Consider the following 25,978-nt stretch of genomic DNA (forward strand, 5'->3'; position numbering starts at 1 on the left):
GCCCCCGGATCCCAATTCTTTTTTTAAAGATTTGTTTATTTATTTATAGAGAGTTACAGAGAAGAAGAGGCACAGAGAGAGAGAGAGAGAGAGAGAGAGGTCTTCCATCTGCTGGTTCACTCCCCAAATGGCCACACAGCCAGAGCTGGGCCTATCTGAAGCCAGGACCCAGGAGCTTACTCCGGGTCTCCTAAGTGGGTGCAGAAGCCCAAGGACTTGGATCATCTTCCATTACTCTCCTAGGAGCATTAGCAGGGAGCTGGATTGGAAGTGGAGCAGCCAAAACCCAAACCAGTGCCCATATGGGATGTAAGCACTGCAGATTGCATTTTTACTTGCTACACCACAGCACTAGTCCCTAATCCCAATTCTTAAAATATTCAAACAATTGAAAGGTAGTAAATCCTCCAAAACTCCTTCTTAATTAATTCCAAAACCTGAAAATGATACAACAAAGAGAACTATAGTTCTCATATCCCTTATGAGTATTGATGCAATGATCCTTAACAACATAATAGCTAACTGAATCCAACAACACATCAAAAAGACCTTCCACCTGAACCAAGTGGGATTTATCCCATGGATGCAAGGATTTTTCGACATACACAAATCAACTAAGCATGACACATCACATTAACAAATTTACTGAAGAAAAGCACATAGATATCTTAATAGAGGAAAAGAAAGCATTTGATAGAATACAACATAATTTCATGATAAAAACCTTAAACAAAATGAGTACAAAAGAAGAAACTTATTGCAAAACAATCAAGGCAATATATGACAAGCCCACAGCCTGCATCATATTGAATGGGAAAAAGTCAGAAGTATTTCCACTGAGATTCAGAACCAGACAAGTAATGCTCACTTTCACCATTGCTGTTCAATATCATTTTGGAAGTTTTAGCCAGTACCATTAGGCAAAATAAAACAATTAAATGGATACAAATTGGAAAAGGGGAATTCAAATTACCTCTGTTTTAGATGACATGATGCTATATGTAGGGGAAGCAAGAATCCACTAAGAGACTATTGGAACTCATAAGAATGAGTTTGGGCTGGCTCCGCGGCTCACTAGGCTAATCCTCCGCCTGTGGCGCCAGCACCTCGGGTTCTAGTCCCTGTTGGGGCCCCGGATTCTGTCCCAGTTGCTCCTCTTCCAGGCCAGCTCTCTGCTATGGCCTGGGATTGCAGTGGAGGATGGCTTGGGCCCTGCACCCACATGGGAGACCAGGAGGAAGCACCTGGCTCCTGGCTTCGGATCGGCAGCAACGCACTGGCCGCATCTGCCACTTGGGGGGTGAACCAACGGCAAAAGGAAGACCTTTCTCTCTGTCTCTCTCACTGTCTAACTCTGCCTGTCAAAAAAAAAAAAAAGAATGAGTTTGACAAATTGCAGGTTATAAAATCACACAAAAGTCAATAACCTTTGTATATACAAACAATGACATTAACAATAGCTATAGAAAGATTTAAATTCCTTGAAATAAATTTAATTAAGAGAGGCTGGCACTGTGGTGTAGTAGGCTAAATTTCTACCTGTAACACCAGCATCCCATATGGGTGCTAGTTCATGTCCCGGCTGGTCCACTTCCAATCTAGCTCTCTGCTATGGCTTGGTGAAGTAGTAGAAGATGACCCAAATGCTTGAGCTCCTATACCTGCATGGGAGATCTGGAAAAAGCTCCTGGCTCCTGGCTTCAGATCAGCCCAGCTCTAGCCATAATGGTCATTTGGGGAGTGAACCAGTGAATGGAAGACTCAAATAAATTAAATAAAGTTCTTAAAAAGATTTAACCACTGATGTGGAAGATCTCTACAATAAAAATTAGAAAACATTAAAGAAATGGAAGAAGACACAAAATAGGGGGAAAATCTTCCATGTTTGTAGATTGAAAGAATCAAAATATCCATACTAGCCAAAGCAATTTATAGATTCAATGCGATCTCAATCAAAAAGCAAAAACATTCCTCTCAGATATAGAAAAAATGACTCAAAAATTCATGTGAAACACAAGAGACCTCGAATGTCTAGAGTAATTATTTCACTTATGTTATGAAACAATATATTCCAGATTTTAGCCATTTTATGAAGTATTTGTCTACAACTTCAGTAAATTCCAACATTAATTTATGATAATAAGAAGAATGATTAAGATTAGCAACTTTTTGAACTGTAATTTTGAAATCACAGAAATGGGCAATTAAGCTCATCTAGTCAAAATATTCACTCAAGTGATGATCAAATAGCCTGTAAAAGTGTGTTAAAAAAGTGACCTTTGAGGCAACATACACACACACATACACATGAAAAAAAAATGTAAAATCTATTTATCTACCCCAAGGACCAATGGAAGCTCAGCAATTAGACATACAAATCATAAATTTTCCAACTGGAAAATCCTGAGATACTAAGCACTATGACTTTGCAGAAGGCAAGGTGACTTAATGAGGAAATTTACTTTGAGTAAAAAGACAACAACATTTTTATTTTGGGCACTTAGAATTTCACAGACAACAATATTTTATTTTGATCACTTAGCATTTCACATATCCTTATCAAGTTTGAATCTTAGCATTGCATTTTATAAATTAAAACTCAAGCAAATTTAATTTCACTTGTTGCAAACTTCAGGAATCTTATCGTGGTGAGTAATAACATGGTTTCATTTTGTCTGGTGTGTGAATTTAGTGATGATGATTTGCAAATATTCATGACAAATAAAAAGACCTGATACAAAAGGAATTCTAATTTGGAATATCTGAAAATTCTTAAGTTGATTCTAGAAGTATACATATTGCAGAATAGCCTACTTGTTGTCATTACAAATATATTTATACAAAACTGATCCTTAAAATTACAATGAACACAGTACTGATTTTTGCTGCTTCTCTGCCTTTTGGCATGGGTTGAGTAGGAAGACCATCAGCCTTTAGGTGTAGGAGCTGAGTTCAAGGTACCATCTACTATCATTTGGGAATACAAAAAAGCAAAAAAGCAAATGGAGCCAAGATCCAGAAAAGATGCCTGAATCCAAGTCAAAGACAAAGAGAAAAATAGTATCACCGCAGGCTAGTAATCCTCATTATTATTCTGCAGCATTACCACAACTCTTGGGATAAGCCAGGAATGGTAAATGCTATTACAATAAAGTCTATTGAAGTTCTAAGTAGATGAATTGCTTGACATTTTGTTACAGTGACATGGACAGAGCAAATATCTAAATATTTTTATTATGAATAAATTTATCATGCAAAATACTCTAATTTCACAAGAATAACTCTTAATTGGCCATAATTATTTAAGTTATTTATCTGAATTCAGCTCATCTTGACACAGATTCCTGGGTCAATGTCTCAACTACTTGTTTTATTATATTTAAATAGCTACCTATTATTAGTAATAATACAGGATATATCCTAAGAATGATTAATTAGCAACTAAGAAATTAGCAAATGTCATTATTGTGTTATAAAATACAGCATTCACTACAGCACATTTCTTAAAGAGTAAGGATATAGACATCTATGCTTCCATATAAACTGAACAGCACTATACCACTTAGACAAACAAAAAGACAATAGGGGAGGACAGAAGGCAAGTATGAAAGCCTTTTTCTCTAGCATTCCCAAAGTTGAGTGTGGAAGTAAAAAGTATCTACATTTAAAATGCTATATAACTTATATGAACTGATTCAGAAAAATCAAAATGAAATGTTCTGCACAGGACCAAAGATATGCCTAAGCAACATATCATATTAGCACAAAGCCACTGAATGTCCTGTATATAAGAAACAAATAAAAAATCTTAAATCTATGACAGATCAAGCAAACATTTCATTTACAACTATAACTATGAAATACACGAAAATTATTTTCTTTATATTAATAGAAATTTAAAAAGAAAAATGCATTATTTTAATTAAATATTTAGAATTTTGATTAATCAATAATTAATAAATGATAAATACAAGTTATTTAATAAATATAATTGATAATTGTGTGTTTATGGGATGCAGTGTGGTATTTAAATAAATGTAAAAACGGTTTACTGTTCAAATCAGGATACCTGTACTCTCATGTTTATTACAGCATTATTCACAATAGCCAAAATATGGACTCAACCAAGGTTTTTATGTTTTTGTAAGTTCTTCTGAATCTAATTCTAGTTTTACTTTATAGATTGAGTCCTCAAGTCTCTGCTTCTCAAGATTCAGATCTGTAAAGGAGCTGCTCCACAAAAATCTTTTAATAACTATTTCTAAATTTTAAGAGGTACTCTTACAATTAACACAATAAAACGTATGGAGGCCATAATCGTACAAGCTCAATTTTGATTGTGCCTTTCTGATTCTGTCAGTTTTATTTCTTTCCATAAAGAAAAAAAATTCAGAAAATGTTATATGGCACATGATTTTCTACTTCTTACAGTTTATTTTCAACTGGAAAAGATCAGAGTATCTTGTATGTGTAAGAAAAAGACAGTATGACATCCTTAGATCTGCACATGTCCTCTATCCAATTAGAATAGAAATGCTTTCTTTTTTTGTTTGACTCTTGTCATTATTTCTCTCAATATTTGAAACCTAACAATAAAATAAAAATGTTATCAGAATAAAGATTCAAGATTCGATTGCAGCTACTGATTTTCAAGGCTATTTTTTCCTTATAGCTTCAATGAACTTATGGGAAAATGGGATTCTGGGAAGAGAACTAGTTAAATATGTACATAAACGCTCTAAAACACATACATGTACAACATCCTGCATTTTTTGGCTTTCTTATTGTAGTACAATACAAACATGCACAATATTTACCATTGTAATTATTTTCAATTGTACAGATTGTGGCACTGACTACCTTTATAATGATGTTCAACAATCACCACCATCTATCTCTACTTATTAATCTTCACAGCCTAAGACTCTGGACCCATTAAACAATAATTTCCTGTTCCACCTTCCCACAAATGCTGTAAAACACTGTTTTACTTTCTTCCTCAATGAATTTGAGAATTCTATATACCACTTATACAATATATGTTCTTTGGTGTTTGCCTTGTTTCTAATACCATGATGTCTTCACAGATCATCCATGTTTTCTTTTTAACTTTTATTTAGTAAATATAAATTTCCAAAATACAGCTTATGGATTACAATGGCTTTTCCCCCCTCCACAACTTCCTTCCCACTTGCAACCCTCCCATCTCCCACTCCCTCTGCCATTCCATTCACATCAAGATTCGTTTTCAATTATCTTTATAAACAGAAGATCGATTCGGTATATATTAAGTAAAGATTTCATCAGTTTGCACCCACACAGAACATAAAGTGTAAAATACTGTTTTTTTTAATTTGACTAAATCAACACAATTTCTTTTTTATTGACTAGAAATTTTAATTAACATTTAATAATTGTACATATTTATGGGGGTAAAATGTGGTATTTCAATACATGTATATTTTTATCTTTTCTTTTTTTAATTTTTTTAATTTTTATTTAATGAATATAAATTTACAATGTACAGCTTATGGATTACAATGGCTTCCCCCTCCCATAACTTCCCTCCCACTCACAACCCTCCCCTCTCCCGCTGCCTCTCCTCTTCCAATCACATCAAGATCATTTTCAATTCTCTTTATATACAGAAGATCAATTTAGTATACATTAAGTAAAGATTTCAACAGTTTGCACCCACATAGCAACACAAAGTGAAAAATACTGTTTGAGTACTAGTTATAGCATTAAAATGTACAGCACATTAAGGACAGAGATCCCACATCAGGGGAAAGTGCACAGTGACTCCTGTTGTTGACTTAACAAATTGACACTCTTGTTTATGGCACCAGTAACCACCCTAGGCTCACGTCATGAGTTGCCAAGGCTATGGAAGCCTTCCAAGTTCGCCGACTCTGATCATATTTAGACAAGGTCGTAAAAGACAGGGTGAGGACAGTAACCAATGATCCTAAGAGTGGCATTAACCAGGTCTGAACAATTATACAGCATTAAGTGGGGAAGAGGACCATCAGTACACACAGGTTGGGAGTAGAGCCATTGGTGGTAGAGTAGAGGTTATGATTACAAGGAATGAGGCCCAAGTGCGCTAGACAGGGTCTAGAACAAAGGACAGAGTCATTATTAGAGGAGCTAAGAAAGGTGCTGTCTAAGCTACAATTAAGTTTTCTGATTGAGAAGAAATAGAACCTGAGAGAAGGGGCTTGATAATAATCTGTTGGGCTTTAGGCCTTGTAAGTTAAGAGGCCCAGACCTATCTATCTCTTCACATGGGGTACATCCTAAGGGAGGTGTGAACCTCCTGGGGGAAGATACTCTGTTGACTTTCATTACTTGGCTGGGCTGGGAGGAGAGCTGGCCAGGTAAAGGCAGGTGGCATCTCTAACAAGACAATGGTTCACTGCAGCTGAGGGACGGCCAAGTAGGGTCAGCAACATTGCAGGCAGAACTGTAAAATACTGTTTCAGTACTAGTTATAGCATTAGTTTACACTGAACAACACATTAAGGACAGAGATCCTACATGAGGAGTAAGTACACATTGACTCCTGTTGTTCACTTAACAATTTGACACTCTTATTTATGGCGTCAGTAATCTCCCAAGGCTCTAGTCATGAGTTGCCAAGGCCATGGAAGCCTTTTGAGTTCGCGAACATTGATCTTATTTCGACAAGTCCATAGTCAAAGTGGAAGTTCTCTCCTCCCTTCAGAGAAAGGTACCTCCTTCTTTGATGGCCCCGTTCTTTCCAATGGGATCTCACTCGCAGAGATCTTTCATTTAAGTCTTTTTTTCTGTTTGCCACAGTGTCTTGGCTTTCCATGCCTAAAATACTCTCTGGGCTCTTTAGCCAGATCCAAATGCCTTAAGTGCTGATTCTGAGACCAGAGTGTTGTTTAGGACGTCTGCCATTCTATGAGTCTGCTGTGTATCCAGCTTCCAATGTTGGATCATTCTCTCCTTTTTAATTCTATCAGTTAGTATTAGCACACACTAGTCTTGTTTATGTGATCCATTTGGCTCTTAGTCCTATCATTATGATCAATTGTGAACTGAACTCTTATATTTAACAGGGATCACTTTTCAGTTAAATTAAAACTCCTAACAATAATTGTGTGTTAATTGCAGAGTTCAACCAATAATATTAAGTAGAACAAAAAATGCTAATTTAAGAATAGTATTTTTTTTTCTATTTCCTCAAACATGTTAGGATTTTGATAAGTATTTCATTGAAGATGTAGATCTCTTTTGGTTATATTGACATCTTAACAATAGTAGTCCTCCAATTCATGAACACAGATGTCTGTCTATGAATAATTTCTTTTAGCAGTGTTTTGAAGTTTTTATTTTACAAGTCTTCTGCCTTCTTTTTTAATTTTTTCCTAAGTGGTTTATTTTTTCTAATGGTTTTGTAAATAAAATTTTTCCATAATTTCCTTTTTTTGGGTTATGCATTGTTAATGTATAAAATAACTGATTTTTTCATGTCTATTTAATACAAATTTACTGAATTGGTTTAAGTATATCAGTTTTTTCTGAAATCTTCAGTATTTTTCACATATAAAAGTTCATGTCATCTATGAAAAAAGATATCCCTTTTCTAAATTCTAATTTGAATGTTTTGTGTTTCTTTTCCTTGCCCAGTTGTTCTGGCTAGAATTTTAATACTAGATTGAGTTAGAAGTAGTGAAATCAGCCATCCTTTTCTTGTTTCTTATCTTAGAGAAAAAGCTTTCACAATTTCTCTATCAGCTATAATATATATCAAGCAGCCTCTTGCTTTTTCTTGCTTTAAATCAAATGTAATTCTACTTGACATAAGATAACAGCTCTCAGCTGGCAGCTGGCTGCACCACACAGCAGTAGCAGCAGTTGCGGCAGTGTGTCTACCTTATCACCACTTGTCCCATTAGTCTTAGTTTTTTTCTTGTTTTTTGTTTGTTTGTTTCACTTCTTTGTCAAAAATTTCCATCAGTCAGACTCCTGGAAACATAGTCCTTCCTTTGTTTTCAATATTGATTTGTTTTTAACCATGTCCTAACATCTAAAGTGATTCTCTTGTAGATTTCCAATATATAATTTAATTATTTACAAAAATTCGGTCTGGAAATCTATATCTATATCTTTGATTGGAAGATTAAACTAATTTTAATTAATTACTGATGGGGAAAAATTTACTTTATTTAAAATTTACTATTGGTTTTCTGTATACATTATACCTGGTGCTTTGGTCCTCATTTCTTCCATGACTGCCTACTTCATCACTCAGTTCATTTTTTTTGTAGTGATACATTTTGAGTTCCTTCTAGTATTCTTGTGTGTGTATTCTACATATACTTTCTTTATAGTTGTCATGACAGTTACATATGAGATACAAAACTGTAACAGTCCATTTTGAATTAATGCCAACTTATGTTCAATTATAGATTAAAGTTCTACTCCTGGGGCTAGCACTGTGGCAGAGCAGGTAAAGCTGCCACCTGCAGTGCCGGCAATCCCATGTGGGCACTGGTTCGAGTCATGGCTGCTCCACTTCTGACCCACCTCTCTGCTATAGCCTGGGAAAGCAGTGGAAAGTGGCCCAAGTCCTTGGGCCCCTCCACCCACATGGGAGACCTGGAAGGAGCTCCAGGCTCCTGGCTTAAGATCAGCCCATCTCCAGTCATTGTGGCCATTTGGGGAGTGAACCAGTGGATAGAAACCCTCCCAACCCCAACTTTCTCCGCCTCTGTAACTCCGCCTTTCAAATAAACAAATAAATCTTTTTAAAAAGAATTTTCAAAAAAATAAAAATAAAAATTCTCCTCCTTATCATCTCTGCCCTCTCATGTTATTGATGTTGCAAATTGCATCTTTTTATGTATGTATTAATATAGATTTAAATTCCCTTTGCATTTTTATTTTATGTCATGTAGAAAATAAAATATGAAATTGCAAATCAAAAATATAATAGTTTTTTTACATTCGTCCATATATTTACCTTTTCCAAAGAACTTTACACTTTTTATCTGACTGTGAATAACTGTCTAGCATCTTTTCATTTATATTTGAAAAATTTCCTTTAACATTTCTTATAGGGAATTTCTAGTGCTAATGAGCTCTGTCAGTTTTCACATACATGGAAATGTTTTAATACCTCCTTTGGTTTTGAAGGCCATTTTTGCTAAATACAGCATTCTTTGTTGACACTTCTGTTCTTTTAACACTATAAATACATGATTTCACTGCCTCCAGTCTCAAATTTTTCTGCTGAAAAGTCTACTGATAAGGCTATTCCTTGTATGTGATGAGTCAATTTATCTTGCCAACTTTAAGATTCACTCTTTGTCTTTTGTCAAATTATTATAAGGTGTCTCTGTGTGTCCCTTTAGGTTTATTCTACTTGTAGTTTATTGAGCTTCTTGGATTTGTAAATTTATTTCTTTCCTCTAAATTGGGAAGATTTTGTTACTATTTCTTCTATTCTTCTATAATATTTCTTCTTTAATATTACTTCTTTAATATATTCTTCTTTAATATTTCTGCTTTCTTCTGTTTCTAAAACAAATATATATTTCTGCTTGATGGTGTTTCATAAATCCCTTAGGTATGTTTACTTTTCTACCTTCTCTTACTTTTTTGCTACTCAGACTCAATGTTTTCAAATGGCCTATATTCAAATTTACATATTCTTTCTTCTGCCTGCTCAATTCTGATGTTGAAATTGTCTAGTATATATTTCAACTCCATTATTGTATTTTTCAGTTCCAGCATGTGTTTGACTCCACCGTATAATTAATCTCTCTTCATTGATATTCTCCTCATTGATATTTGTTCATATATTGTTTTCCTAATTCCCTGTAGTTATTTGTCCTTGTTTTCCTTTAGCTCTTTGAGCATATTTAAAGCAGTTGTACTAACATCTTTATCTAACACATCAATAACTATGTTTCTTCAGAGATGTTTTCTACTACTTTATCTTATTCCTTTAGATGAGTCATGTTTCTCTAGTCCTTTGTTTGCCTTGTGATATTTTTGTAAAAAGTTGGGCATTTGAAGAAACAGTCCCCTCTCCCAGTCTTTGCAGGAAGATTCTGTTCTGGCAAAGTTCCTTATTAACGGACAGTGCATATTTTGAGCCTTAGAATAAGTCCAAGGAGAAATTTTAGGTCTTCTTGGGTCATTTATAAGCATGGATTGCCTGGCCCTTCATTTGACTTTCTAGGTGAATTATATATGACATTTTTTTTTCAAAATAGCATTGAGTCCAAGTTCCTTTTTATTTGATTTGAAATGCAGAGAAAGAGACAAGAGAAAGAGAGAGAGAGAGAGAATATGCATTTCTGATCTGTTGGTCACTCCCTAAATACCTGCAGCATCTGGCGCTGGGCCAAGCTGATGCCAGGAATCAATCTCTCTATATGGGTTTCCCATGTGGCTGGAAGAGATCCAACTACTTCAGCCATTTTCTGCTGCCTCCTAGGCTGTGCATTAGCAGGAAACTGGAATTGAGAGTGGAGTTAGGACTCTGATTTGGGATGCAGGTACCCCAAGCAGGGTCTTAAGAACTACACCAAATCCCTACCTTGATGTCTAACACATTTTAAATGTCTTAATTTTTTAAAAAGTCCCACCGAAGTTTTCCTTCAGGGCCTTAGATGATCTATTGTGTGTCCCCACAGTCATCTGCCCATGGGTGTATAGGGACTGATTCAAATTTAAAAGCAGTGTCTACTGATTTCGACCACTTGTCTTACCTGAGACCCAAGTTATACCGTTTCTTCCAGTGTGAGCTCCAAGGTAAGTTTAACAGAGACAATTTTTTTTCAGGCAGCCCCCAAACAGGTTAGAATTTTCCAAATAAAGTCTACTCTGTTCCCAGTGACTCAAAAGAGGGACATAGGAACTCAGCTACTTCTTCCTCCATACTGAACTCATACTTGTCTTGAGAAGGGAAGGGGAAAAGTTAGCAAAAATATTATAATTTTTTTAGTTTTACTTAAGTTATACAAATTTTATGTATTTCCAGTATACAGATTCAGCAACATAGTGATACTTCACCCTATCCTCCCTCCCGTCCACGGTCTCACCCTTCTTCCTCCTCCCTCTCCTGTTCCCATTCTTATTTTTTACAAAGATCTATTTTAAGTTAACTTTATACTCATAAGACTAACCCTACACTAAATAAAGAGTTCAACAAAAAGCAAGAAAAAAATACGCTTTTCCTCAACAGTGGAGACAAGGGCCATAAACAATCATCAAATCTTAAAGTGTCAATTGCACTCCTATAGATTACCTTCTAAGTACTATATTAGTTACCACAGATCAAGGAAAATATATGGTGGAATAGAACTGGCTTATTCACTAAGTATAATGGTTTCCAGTTATAATCATTTTGCTGCAAACAAGGTGATTTCATTTTTTATAACTGCTGTGTAGCATTTCATAGTGTACATATATACTATAATTTCTTTATCCAGTCTTTTTTTTTTTTGACAGGCAGAGTGGACAGTGAGAGAGAGAGACAGAGAGAAAGGTCTTCCTTTGTGCCATTGGTTCACCCTCCAATGGCTGCCACGGCCGGCGCACTGCGGCTGGCGCACCGCACTGATCCAATGGCAGGAGCCAGGTGCTTCTCCTGGTCTCCCATGCCGGTGCAGGGCCCAAGGACTTGGGCCATCCTCCACTGCACTCCCGGGCCACAGCAGAGAGCTGGCCTGGAAGAGGGGCAACCGGGACAGAATCCGGTGCCCCGACCCGGACTAGAACCCGGTGTGCAGGCGCCGCTAGGCGGAGGATTAGCCTATTGAACCGCGGCACCGGCCTCTTTATCCAGTCTTAAGTTTTGTTTATAAATTCCTTAAATATTGGCAATAGGAAATTTAGGATTATTTTTCGAGTATATGAAAAGTTTGAAGAAATTAAAGATAATACTGAGGGGTCTGGCATTGTTTCGAAGTGAGTAAAGCCACCACCATCCGATATGGGCAATGGTTCATGTCCCATTTGCTCCCCTTCCAATCCTGATCCCCCATACTAGCCTGAGAAAAGCAGCAGAAGATGAAACAAATACTTGGGCCCTGCCTCCCATATGGGAGACCTTGTTGAAATTCCTGATTCCTGACTTCAGCCTCATCCAACCATGGCCATTGCAATCACTGGGGAGTGAAACTGTAGATAAAAGATCTTTCACTGTCTCTCCCTCGCTGTAACTCTGACTTTCAAATAAATGAATGTCTTAATAAATAGATGATACTGAAAAATGACCAAAGAATGAAATAATGCAAATACTCAGTAGTCAGATCTGAAAAAAAAGAATAAATCTGAATTTCAGGGAAAAATATATATAATGACTAAAGTCGATAAATATCACAAAGTGGGATAGATTAAAAACAACTGAGAGGACTCTGAGGAGTGGCATATGGATTAGAAGAAAATACCAAGAATGCAGTATTGATATAGACAAGGAAATCACAAATGTGAGACAGTGTCTAAGAAATTTGGAAGATGAAGTGAGAAGGTCTCACACATTCAACAAACATTTAATCACAGTTCCTGAAATAAAAATTTTAAAAATAGAGGAGTTAAAATATTGGAAGAAGCAATTGCTGAGTATTTTCTGGATCAATTGAATGACATGAAACCACAGATGCAGAAATTCCAGTATAATCATATATGAATACATCATAGTGAATCTTCAGAAGAGCAAAGATATCTTAAAAGTTTTTTTACAGGGGTCCATGCTGTGGCATAATAGGTTAAGCCTCCACCTGCAGCGTGGGCATTCCAAATTGGTACCAGTTTGAGACATAGTTGTTCCACTTCAAATCCAGCTCCCTGCTAATGGCCTGGGAAAGCAGTGGAAGATGGTCCAAGTCCTTGGGCCCCTGTATCCACGTGGGAGACCCAGAAGAAGCTCCTGGATCCTGGCTTCAGCCTGACCCAGCTTTGGTCTTTGTGGCCATTTTGGTAGTGAACCAACAGATAGAAGATGTTTCTGTATCTCTCTCTGTCTTAAATTCTGCCTATCAAATAAACAAATCCTTTTTTTTAAGTATCATTTATGGAAAATATCCATTTGGGAAAAGAACAGAGACAAAGAAAAAAAATTCATGATCCTATATGAAATTTGAAGGCCAAAATATGTACTTTGTCCTACTATTAGAGCAATACAAACATAGAAAAAGAATGACAAAAACAGATTAGCAGAATATAGATCATGAAGACATTATTGAAAATGAGGTAGTAGAAAAATAGTGTAGTACAAGGTGTGATATCATACAGTGTTTAGGTCGCTGTAAACATATCATGCTGATGCTTTGAGGACACAGCCTTACATCAGAATAACTGTAAAAACACGTATCTTATAACTCTCTAGGACACATGGAACAAATTGAATGACATGTCCTGGTATTCTATAGCTATATAAATCAAATAAGAATGCTAAAAGCAACTTTACCCAGCATTTAAACCATTATTTAGAATTTTCTCCTCATCTTTGTTTTACGTGAAGGACTAAACTTCATTTCCTTGTTTACTGAAAGGTAGCTTCATGCAAACACACAGTGGGTCTTCAAAGATCTTCTCTTTTGGCCGGCGCCGCAGCTCACTAGGCTAATCCTCTGCCTTGAGGCGCCGGCACACCGGGTTCTAGTCCTGGTCGGGGCACCGATCCTGTCCCGGTTGCCCCTCTTCCAGGCCAGCTCTCTGCTGTGGCCAGGGAGTGCAGTGGAGGATGGCCCAAGTCCTTGGGCCCTGCACCCCATGGGAGACCAGGATAAGCACCTGGCTCCTGCCATCGGATCAGCGCAGTGCGCCGGCCGCAGCGCGCCTACCGTGGCGGCCATTGGAGGGTGAACCAACGGCAAAAGGAAGACCTTTCTCTCTGTCTCTCTCTCACTGTCCACTCTGCCTGTCAAAAATAAAATAAATAAATAAATAAATAAATAAAAGATCTTCTCTTTTTTAAGATTTATTTATTTATTTTCAAGGCAGAGTTACACACAGAGAGAGGGAGAGGCAGAGAGAGACATCTTCCATCTGCTAGTCCACTCCCAAAAATGGATGCAACAACTGGAGCTGGGCTGATCTGAAGCCAGCAACCAGGAACTTCCTCCAGGTCTCCCATGTGAGTGCAGGGGCACAAGCACTCAGGCCATCCTCCGCTGCCTCCCCAGAAGCATTAGCAGAGTGCTGGATCAGAAGTGGAGCAGCTGGGAATCGAACTGACACCCACATGAGATGCCATTATCACATGCGGCATCTTTACTCACTATGTCACTGCACCAGCTCCGACTTCAAAGATCTTCTACAGATTCCCCTTACTATTTAATTCTCGCTCTTCCCCTTCCTATAGTTCCCCTTTCCATCCCACCTTATTGTTCCTTGTCCTTGTTTCTCTTCACTCATTCTAATCTGTTTTAAATAAGAAGTGAGAGGGGTGGAGCCAAGATGGCGGAAGAGTGAGGGCGCACACCAGCAGTCCAGGAAAAGATAGTTTAACAAAAGTGGAGTTACTGTACCCTCAGGAAGAGACTCAGAAAAAAAACTGCAGAGGAAACTCTTCTGGATCTAGTGGATGTGACACAGAAGACCTACGGGGAGAGCAAGGTGGCCCACTGCTGCGCTGAGCCGTGCCGCTGGATCGGAGCCGCGAGAGAGGAGCTGCAGGAGCGGGGAACCCAGCCAGCCCAGCCACAGAAGCCCAGCCGCAGAATTTGAGCCCTGGCGCTGGAAGAGAGGTAACCCGAGACATTGGCCGGGAAGGTTAGAGCGTGGTCTGAAGTCACACGGGGGGAAAGTGTACCAGGCTGACTGAAGAAGTGAAAAAAATGTGAATAAATAGGGGGAACCCTCAGGGTCACTAGCCTCTCTCTCCACTCACCATAAAAAGACAAGCAAGACAAAGGGCAGGCACCATTTTACATATGTAAAACCAACTCCATAACCTAGGCAACCCAGTGAGCTGTGTGGAATTTCTTCCCAACTGAGTCTAAAAAAGAGAGAGAGAGAGAGAGAGAGAGAGAGAGAGAGCAAGAGAGCAAGCCAGAGAACAATCTGGGTGAGTCACCTTGGGCACACCCTTAACCCTGAAGAACCAAACAGAGCTCTTTGGACACACCCAGCAAAGCCTCTAAGGATCCATCAAAAGCAGGCAGTCCACAACTATAGAGATAAAACACCACAGTGAAGGAAACAAAAAACACCTCCAAGATGGCGAACAAACGTAGAAACCGAGGTAACAAGAACAAGGAAGACACTATGACGCCCCCAAATGAAAAAGACACCCCAATTCAGGATTATGAAGATGATGAGATAGAAGAAATGCAAGAAGCAGATCTCAAAAAATTGATAAGAACATTAAGAAGTTCTCAAAAACGAATTCTTGAACTACAGAAATCCTTAATGGACAAGATAGAAAATCTCTCTCGTGAAAATGAAATATTAAGGAGGAATCAAAATGAAATGAAACAACTAGTAGAACAAGAAACTATGATAGTGACGAGAAATCATAATGAAATGAAGAACTCAATAGATCAAATGACAAACACATTAGAGAGCCTTAAAAACAGCATGGGTGAAGCAGAAGAGAGAATATCAGACATAGAAGACAGAGAACAGGAAAGGAAACAGGCAAACCAAAGAAAAAAAGAGGAAATTGAAATCTAAAAAATATTGTTGGGAATCTACAGGATACTATTAAAAAACCCAACATTTGGGTTCTAGGAGTTCCTGAAGGCATGGAGAGGGAGAAAGGATTAGAAGGTATTTTCAGTGAGATACTAGCAGAAAAATTCCCAGGTTTGGAGAAGGACAGAGACATCCTAGTACAGGATGCTCATAGTACCCCTAATAAACATGTCCAAAAGAGATCCTCACCACGACACGTCATAATCAAACTCACCACAGTGAAACATAAAGAAAAGATCTTAAAATGTGCAAGAAGAAATGTCAGACCACTCTCAGAGGTTCCCCAATTAGACTCACAGCTGACTTCTCATCAGAATCCCTACAAGCGAGGAAGGAATAGTGAGATAAAGCCCAGGTACTAAGAGAGAAAAACTGCCAGCCCAGAATATTATATCCTGCAAAGCTCTCATTTGTGAATGAAGGTGAAATAAAGACCTTTCACAGCAAACAGAAATTGAAACAATTCGTCGCCACTGGCCCTGTAAAAGATGCTTAAAGATGTGTTACATACAGAAACACAAAAACATGGTCATCAATATGAAAGAAGGTAAAGGAAGAAAACCTCTCAGCAAAAGATCACAGGACCCAAAAATGGTAGGGCAAAGTTACTACTTATCAATAGTCACATTAAACATTAAAGGCCTGAACAATCCAGTTAAAAGAGAGCGATTGGATGATTGGGTTAAGGTACAAAACCCATCTATTTGCTGCTTACAAGAAACTCATCTTTCTAACAAAGATGCACACAGACTGAAAGTGAAAGGCTGGGAAAAGATATACCATGCTAACAGAAATGAAAAAAGAGCAGGCGTAGCTATCTTAATATCAGATAGCATAAATTTTACCACAAAAACTATTAGGAGAGACAAAGAGGGGCACTATATAATGATTAAGGGATCCATTCAACAGGAAGATATAACAATTATCAATGTATATGCACCTAATTACAGGGCACCGGTTTATTTAAAAGACTAGTTAAGGGAATTAAAGGGGACCTAGACCCCAATACAATAGTACTGGGGGACTTCAATACTCCACTCTCAGAGCTAGATAGATCAACAGGACAGAAGATCAACAAGGACACAGTAGATTTAAATGACACCATAGCTCAAATGGACCTAACAGATATCTACAGAACTTTTCATCCTACACAGAAAGAATTTACATTCTTCTCAGCAGTACATGGAACCTTCTCTAGGATTGACCACATACTAGGCCATAAAGCAAGTCTCAGCAAATTCAAAAGAATTAGAATCATACCATGTAGCTTCTCAGACAATAAAGGAATGAAGTTGGAAATTAGCAACTCGGGAATCCCTAGAGCATGTGCAAACACATGGAGACTGAATAACATGCTCCTGAATGAACAATGGGTCATAGAAGAACTTAAAAGAGAAATCAAAAATTTTCAGGAAGGAAATTAGAATAACAGCACATCATACCAAAACCTATGGGATACAGTAAAAGCAGTGTTAAGAGGAAAGTTTATATCAATAGGTGCCTACATCAAGAAATTGGAAAGGCACCAATAGAAGAGCTTTCAGTTCATCTCAAGTATCTAGAAAATCAGCAGCAAACCAGACCCAAAGCTAATAGGAGAAGATAATTAATTAAAATCAGAGAAGAAATCAACAGGATTGAATCCAAAATTATTTACAAAAAATCAGCCAAACGAGGAGCTGGTTTTTTTTAAAAAAATAAACAAAATTGACACCCCATTGGCCCAACTAACTAAAAAAGAAGAGAAAAGAACCAAATCAATACAATCAGAGATGAAAAAGGAAATGTAACAAAAGACACCACAGAAATGAAAAGAATCATCAGAAATTACTACAAGGGCCTGTATGCCTGCAAACAGGGAAATATATCAGAAATGGATAGATTCCTGGACACATACAACCTACCTAAATTGAGCCAGGAAGACATAGAAAACCTAAACAGACCAATAACTGACACAGAAATTGAAACAGTAATAAAAGCCCTCCCAACAAAGAAAAGCCCAGGACCAGATGGATTCACCGCTGAATTCTACCAGACATTTAAAGAAGAACTACCTCCAATTCTTCACAAAATATTCAGAACAATCAAAAAAGAGGGAATCCTCCCAAATTCTTTCTATGAAGCCAGCATCACCTTAATTCCTAAGCCAGAAAAAGAATCAGCATTGAAAAAGAATTACAGACCAATATCCCTGATGAACATAGATGCAAAAATTCTCAATAAAATTCTGGCCAATAGAATACAACAACACATCAGAAAGATCATCCACCCAACCAAGTGGGATTTATCCCTGGTATGCAGGGATGCTTCAACGATCACAAAACAATCAACGTGATACACCACATTAACAGACTGCAGAAGAAAAACCATATGATTCTCTCAATAGACACAGAGAAAGCATTTGATAAAATACAACATCCTGGCCGGCGTCGCGGCTCACTAGGCTAATCCTCAACCTTGCGGCTCCGGCACACCGGGTTTTCGTCCGGTCGGGGCGCCGGTTCTGTCCCGGCTGCCCTTCTTCCAGGCCAGCTCTCTGCTGTGGCCAGGGAGTGCAGTGGAGGATGGCTCAAGTGCTTGGGCCCTGCATCCCATGGGAGACCAGGATAGGCACCTGGCTCCTGCCATCGGAGCAGCCCGGTGCGCCGGCCGCAGCACGCCAGCCACAGCAGCCATTGGAGGGTGAACCAACGGCAAAAGGAAGAGCTTTCTGTCTCTCTCTCTCACTGTCCACTCTGCCTGTCAAAAAAAAATACAACATCCTTTCATGATGAAAACGCTAAGCAAACTGGGTATAGAAGTAACATTCCTCAATACAATCAAAGCAATATATGAAAAACCCACGGCCAACATCCTATTGAATGGGGAAAAGTTGGAAGCATTTCCGCTAAGATCTGGTACCAGACAGGGATGCCCACTCTCACCACTGCTATTCAATGTAGTTCTCGAAGTTTTAGCCAGAGCTATTAGGCAAGAAAAAGAAATTAAAGGGATACAAATTGGGAAGGAAGAACTCAAACTATCCCTCTTTGCAGACAATATGATTCTTTATTTAGGGGACCCAAAGAACTCTACTAACAGACTCTTGGAACTCATAGAAGAGTTTGGCAAAGTAGCAGGATATAAAATCAATGCACAAAAATCAACAGCATTTGTATACACAGGCAATGTCATGGCTGAGGAAGAATTTCTAAGATCAATCGCATTCACAATAGCAACAAAAACAATGAAATACCTTGAAATAAACTTAACCAAGGACATTAAAGATATGTACGATAAAAATTACAAAACCTTAAAGAAAGAAATAGAAGATGATACTAAAAAATGGAGAAATCTTCCATGCTCATGGATTGGAAGAATCAATATCATCAAAATGTCCATTCTCCCAAAAGCAATTTACAGATTCAATGCAATACCAATCAAAATACCAAAGGCATTCTTCTGAGATTTTGAAAAAATGATGCTGAAATTCATATGGAGACGCAGGAGACCTCGAATAGCTAAAGCAATCTTGTACAACAAAAACAAAGCTGGAGGCATCACAATACCAGATTTCAGGGCATACTACAGGGCAGTAGTTATCAAAACAGCATGGTACTGGTACAAAAATAGATGGATAGACCAATGGAACAGAATAGAAACACCAGAAATCAACCCAAACATCTACAGCCAACTCATATTTGATCAAGGATCCAAAACAAATCCCTGGAGTAAGGACAGTCAATTCAATAAATGGTGCTGGTGCTGGGAAAACTGGATTTCCACATGCAGAATCATGAAGCAAGATCCCTACCTTTCACCTTACACAAAAATTCACTCAACGTGGATTAAAGAATTAAATCTACGACCCGACACCATCAAACTATTAGAGAGCATTGGAGAAACCCTGCAAGATATAGGTACAGGCAAAGACTTCTTGGAAAAGACCCCAGAAGCACAGGCAGTCAAAACCAAAATTAACATTTGGGATTGCATCAAATTGAGAAGTTTCTGTACTTCAAAAGAAACAGTCAGGAAAGTGAAGAGGCAACTGACAGAATGGGAAAAAATATTTGCAAACTATGCAACAGATAAAGGGTTGATAACCAGAATCTACAAAGAAATCATGAATCTCCAGAACATCAAAACAAACAACCCATTTAGGAGATGGGCCAAAGACCTCAAGAGACATCTTTCCAAAGAGGAAATCCAAATGGCCAACAGGCACATGAAAAAATGTCAAGATCACTAGCAATCAGAGAAATGCAAATCAAAACCACAATAAGGTTTCACCTCACCCCGGTGAGAATGGCTCACAATCAGAAATCTACCAACAACAGATGCTGGAGAGGATGTGGGGAAAAAGGGACACTAACCCACTGTTGGTGGGAATGCAAACTGGTAAAGTTACTATGGAAGTCAGTCTGGAGATTCCTCAGAAACCTGAACATAACCCTACCATACAATCCCGCCATCCCACTCCTTGGAATTTACCCAAAGGAAATTAAATTGGCAAATAAAAAAGCCATCTGCACCTTAATGTTTATTGCAGCTCAATTCACAATAGCTAAGACCTGGAACCAACGCAAATGCCCATCAACAGTAGACTAGATAAAGAAACTATGGGACATGTACTCTATAGAATACTATAGAGCAGTCAAAAACAATGAACCCCGGTCATTTGCAACAAGATGGAGGAATCTGGAAAACAACATGCTGAGTGAATTAAGCCAGTCCCAAAGAGACAAATATCATTTGTTTTCCCTGATCGGTGACAAATAACTGAGCACCAAAGGGGAAACCTGTGGAATTGAAATGGACACTATGAGAAACAGTGACTTGAGCAGCTCTTGTGCTGACTGTTAATGTACAATGTAATATTTTATCCATTTTAGTATTTTTTTGTTCTAGTACTTGTGGTTGAACTCTGCAATTAACACAATTATTCTTAGGTGTTTAAATCTTAAATGAAAAATGATCCCGGTTAAATATAAGAATGAGAAAAAGAGAGGGAGGAGATGTACAATTGGGGACATGCTCAATCAGACTTTCCCCAAATGATGGAGTCAGAAATGTGCCAGGGGATTCCAATACAATCCCATCAAGGTTGCATGTACCAATGCCATCTCAATAGTCCAGGTGATCAATTTTAGTTCACAATTGATTACTCTGATAAGTCTAAGAGTCAAAGGGTTCACACAAACAAGACTAGTGTCTACTAATACTAACTGATAAAACCAAAAAGGGAGAGAAGGATCCAACATGGGAAGGGGGAGACACAGCAGACTCATAGAATGGCAGATGTCCTAAATAGCACTCTGGCCTCAGAATCAGCCCTTAAGGCATTCGGATCTGGCTGAAGAGCCTATGAGAGTATTTTAGGCATGGAAAGCCAAGACACTCTGGAAAAAAAAAGAAGAAGAAGAGGACCTAAATGAAGGATCTCAGCAAGTGTGATCCCAGTGGAAAGAACGGGGCCATCAAGGTAGGAGGTACCTTTCTCTGAAGGGAGGAGAGAACTTCCACTTTGACTATGATCCTATCAGAATAAGATCAAAGTCGGCAAACCCTAAAGGCTTCCATAGACTCAGCAACTCATGACTAGAGCCTAAGGAGATTACTGACGCCATAAACAAGAGTATTAAATTGTTAAATCAACATCAAGAGTCACTGTGTACTTACTTCCCATGTGGGATCTGTCCTTAATGTGTTGTCCAATGTGAAGTAATGATATAGCTAGTACTGTAACAGTATTTTTACACTTTGTGTTTCTGTGTGGGTGCAAGCTGATGAAATCCTTACTTAGTATATACTGAATCCATCTTCTGTATATAAAGATAATTGAAAATGAAAAAAATAAAACCTTGGTGTTAAATTGGAAATTGCATAGAAAATTAATCAATTTTTTAAAAAAATATCATGTAGGATCTCTGTCATTAATGTGCTGTACACTGTTATTTAATGCTATAACTAGTACTCCAACAGTATTTTTTCACTTTGTGTTGCTATGTGAGGGCAAACTGTTGAAATCTTTGCTTAATATATACTAAACTGATCTTCTGTATATAAAGAGAATTGAAAATGAATCTTGATGTGAATGGAAGGGGAGAGGGAGCGGGAAAGGGGAGGGTTGCGGGTGGGAGGTAGGTTGTTGTGAGGATAGCCATTGTAATCCATAAGCTGTACTTTGGAAATTTGTATTCATTAAATAAAAGATAAAAAAATAAGAAGTGAGGGAATAGGGAACTGCAGAGGGGTCCTAGTTACTAGATGTAGCTGCTTAGTTAAAGAATAAAAATGTCTTGAGATAGAAAATACTCACATGAATGTTCATTTATACATAAGATGTAAGGATAGGCAACTGATCATTTCGTAGTTAATTTTCTATTGCCATATATAAATGTATATATGCATGTTCATGAATATACATGTGACTTTTGAAAATTCAAAGATAAAGTAATTTCCAAACAAACAAAACTAATATAAAATAAAAAATAACCCTTTCCCATATATTTTGGGATTATAGAATATACACATACACAGAAAATCAGTGATAACTCTACTTACATAACTTCTTTAGCTGCAACTTCTGTCTAGATCAGGAATGGCAATTATTTTGCATGTTTCTTAGCACTTCCTACCCACACTAACCATTCTCATTCTCAATCATGGTATCACTTCACATTTGTTCTCCGCATAGCTTTCCAAGCAGTCACTACAAGATGATATGTGCTGGCATTTGGGATGAGATATATTTAGTATCTTCAGTCCTCAAGCTTCACCCAGGCAGTGTGACATTCAGATATTTTGGCTATGTTAATTCATAGCTTCAGTCAACAAAATCACTGTGGTGAGATGGCTTGCAATAATTCACTTTCTAGGACTATTTTTTAAAGATTTATCTATTCATTTATTTATTTGAAAGGCAGTGTTACAGAGAGGCAGAGGCAGACACACACACACACACACACTCACACACACACACAGAGAGAGAGAGAGAGAGAGAGAGAGAGGTCTTCCATCTGGTGGTTCACTCCCCAATTGGCCACAACGGCCAGAGCTGCGCTGATCCGAAGCCAGGAGCCAGGAGTTTCTTCCAGGTCTCCCACGTGGGTGCAGGGGCCCAAGGACTTGCGCCATCTTCTACTGCTCTCCCAGGCCATAGCAAAGAGCTGGATTGTAAGTGAATCAGCCAGGACTTCAACCTGCACCCATATGGGATGCCAGCCCTGCAGGCAGCGGCTTTACCAGCTATGCCACAGTGCAGGCTCTGGAGCAATCTATTTAGATGTTATAGTATACTAATCTGTACTTGTTGGTCTGCTTTGTTCTGTTAATAGCAAATCGCTTGTTTGAATTATTTGATTTCCCCAAATGAAAATAAATTATTTAACAAACGAAGAAGGGGAGGTAAAATAGATGGCAGGAAAAAAAGCATTTTTTTTAATTTATAATGTATTGTTTGAAATAAAGCTGATCTGGATTCTTGCCTTTTGGGGAGGATGAAGCCTGTGCTGTGAGACAAGTTGGAGATTAAATCAACTGATTGAGTTTATTTAATTGCTTCTTTTAACAGGGTTAATGTGCTCTTAATAGGGTTATCACAGAAAAAAAATCAACACTAAATAATCCTTTAGCTGAAGGGCTAAAGAATGACCATGATGGTACATGAGTCTCTACTTAGTTACACAAAGATAAATATCGCCACAATTTTTTTCTAGAATCTTTTAGCTAATACCTATATTTTGAGGCTAAAACTATACCATGAAATAGAAATGAACATCTCAACTACAAAACAAAGTTTTCTTGGCCCAAAATTCTCCTTACCTTTTGAGAGCACTCCTTTTTTTGTCATTGAATCTACTATAGTTCTGTACACATGAAAGAATTCATTAATTGTAATTTAGCTTGTGTAGATAAGTCTTTGGTCTGAAGTATTATGAGTGAGAATTTCAAGACTATTGTGTTCACAGTTAATGAATCTTCACCAAAAAATCATCATTATTTGATTAACATGGCCAAGATTACTGGTATAACGGATTGATTTGTTGATATCTGCTTGGAGACAAGTACATGACTTAGAAGTATTTTACAAAAAAGACACTCTTATTTGCTTTATTTTGAATAAGAAATAAGAGTAGATATATGCTGGGTCTTAGTCCACCCGTGCAGGATGGACTGGGTCCGAGGAAAGGTAAGTGCGCCACTTGCCCGTTCCCCAGCCTCCCGATCCCGGAGACAATCAGACGCAGCGGGGAGCCAAGTCTAGCAAGAACTCATTTACTTCGTGCGTTACAGAACCTTTTATAGCACAAAACTGCAGAGTCATTGGGGCAGGACTAAGGACCAACCAATCACTTAAAAAATCACCTTATGGGGGGATTTCTATAGGAGTAGCCATATGTCTATACACTTGTTACTAGTTTTGTTACCTCCCCTGATGTTGCGCAGCCAATTAGTTTTAGTGATAAACAACTTTGGATTCCGCTCACCTTACTTCCTTTGGGCACCATCTTTGAATTGCTTCATGTAACTAATTTCCCCACAGATATAGATATTTACCACCCATAACAAGGATAGAGGGAAGAGCCAGAGGTAATTGTGAGGACTTGGAACCATGCTCTCACACTATCTTTGAGAATAAATTTTAAAAATGTGTCCCTTTATCAAAGATATACAATACAGCCATCAGTAACAATGATATTTACATAGGGAGGTGAGATCAGTTTCATGTGTTCTCTTATACAATGACTAGAATTATAGCCAAAATACCTCCTACATTTTAACAGGTAACCCATTTAACACTTTATTTATTTTATTTTAATTGACAGCTAATAACTGTGTATATTTATGGAGTACAATATGATGTTTTGATCCATGTACATACTATACAAAGATGAAATAAAATTATTTAAAGTATCCATTACTTCACCAAATTATTGTTTTCTTGTGAATGTTAAAATTAATTATTTTAGCAATTGTGAAATATGCAATACCTTATTATTAACTGTGGTTCACCGTGCAGTGTAATGGATTGCTAAACTTATTCTTACAATGTAACTGAAATTTTCACATTTTGATCAATATCTTTCCTACAACACACTTTCAACGCATGATGCTTTCAGAAAAAGGAGCTTAATTACTGATAAATTTACATATGTGTGCCTTTGAAAATAAATGAATTTTATTCTCAATGTGATTTGATCATTAAAGGGAATATTGAAAATTATGCACATATTTTTATATAAGCACATTCATTTAAAATGTGAATCATATTATGAAAATGTGCTTGTAAAGGGAGATAGTGAGAGTAGAAAGCAACAATGACTGAGAGAACTTTCCTCTAATGTAAGCATACATACATTTCTCTTTTCATTACTAATTGTAAAACAATATATCATTTTGAAGCACCCATGGAAGTGAGAAATAGCTTGCTTGAGACTAAGAAATGCACAGACATGAAAGGAAAAATAAACCTACCAATGTATAGAAATATCTGGGGAAATTGGCAGAAAATACATTTTAATTTGTTTGGTTTTCTCTCCCACAGTACACAAATGGACAGGCTCTTAATTTATTTCTTCTTAGGACTTAGAAAAGAGGTAAATAGACTATCCATTAGGTTTGATGTTATATCTAACCAATTCCATGGGACATCTAAGACCTTATCATCACAATATTGGTTAAAGCATGGCAGCAGTAAATGTCATGTCTGTCATCCTGAGCTGTACTGAGCCAATCCATGTTACATTTACTCTGAGTAAATGTCAGTGCCATTGAGAGTGCCAAGAAAAAGTGGATTTTTTCTCCTTACTGACAAGTGCTTGACAATAAATTATCTGCCTAGTACAGTAACGGCAAGCTAATGACTTGGTCTTGCTTCTTATAAAGATATGAAGACTAACATAGGTCATTTGTCAGAAAGAATCACAGATACTGCATCTATCTACATATTTTATGTCAGAGAATTGGGATGGCATATCCATCTAAAAATTTAATGAAAAACATATTATTTTAGTCTCATAATCTTATTTATAATATGACAAATACTTTCACCTAATGTCATTTCTTTGTCTGCTTCTATAATAAGAAGACAGGCTGCCCTTTACCTTCTTGATACTCTTTCATGTACAGAGGAAAAGGAAGTGACTTGCCAATTCAATGCTGCACATCACTTAATTCAAGCTGGCAATGACTACTGCCATCTTCCACCATTTCTTTTATTCTTTGAAACTCTCTCTAGAGACTAATTTAAGTATCATTCTTTCAAGTATAACAAGATTAGTGACTAGCTGGAGTGTTGTCTAATGAAAGA

The sequence above is a fragment of the Lepus europaeus genome, chromosome X (assembly GCF_033115175.1).
Source record: "Lepus europaeus isolate LE1 chromosome X, mLepTim1.pri, whole genome shotgun sequence".
Taxonomy (NCBI): domain Eukaryota; kingdom Metazoa; phylum Chordata; class Mammalia; order Lagomorpha; family Leporidae; genus Lepus; species Lepus europaeus.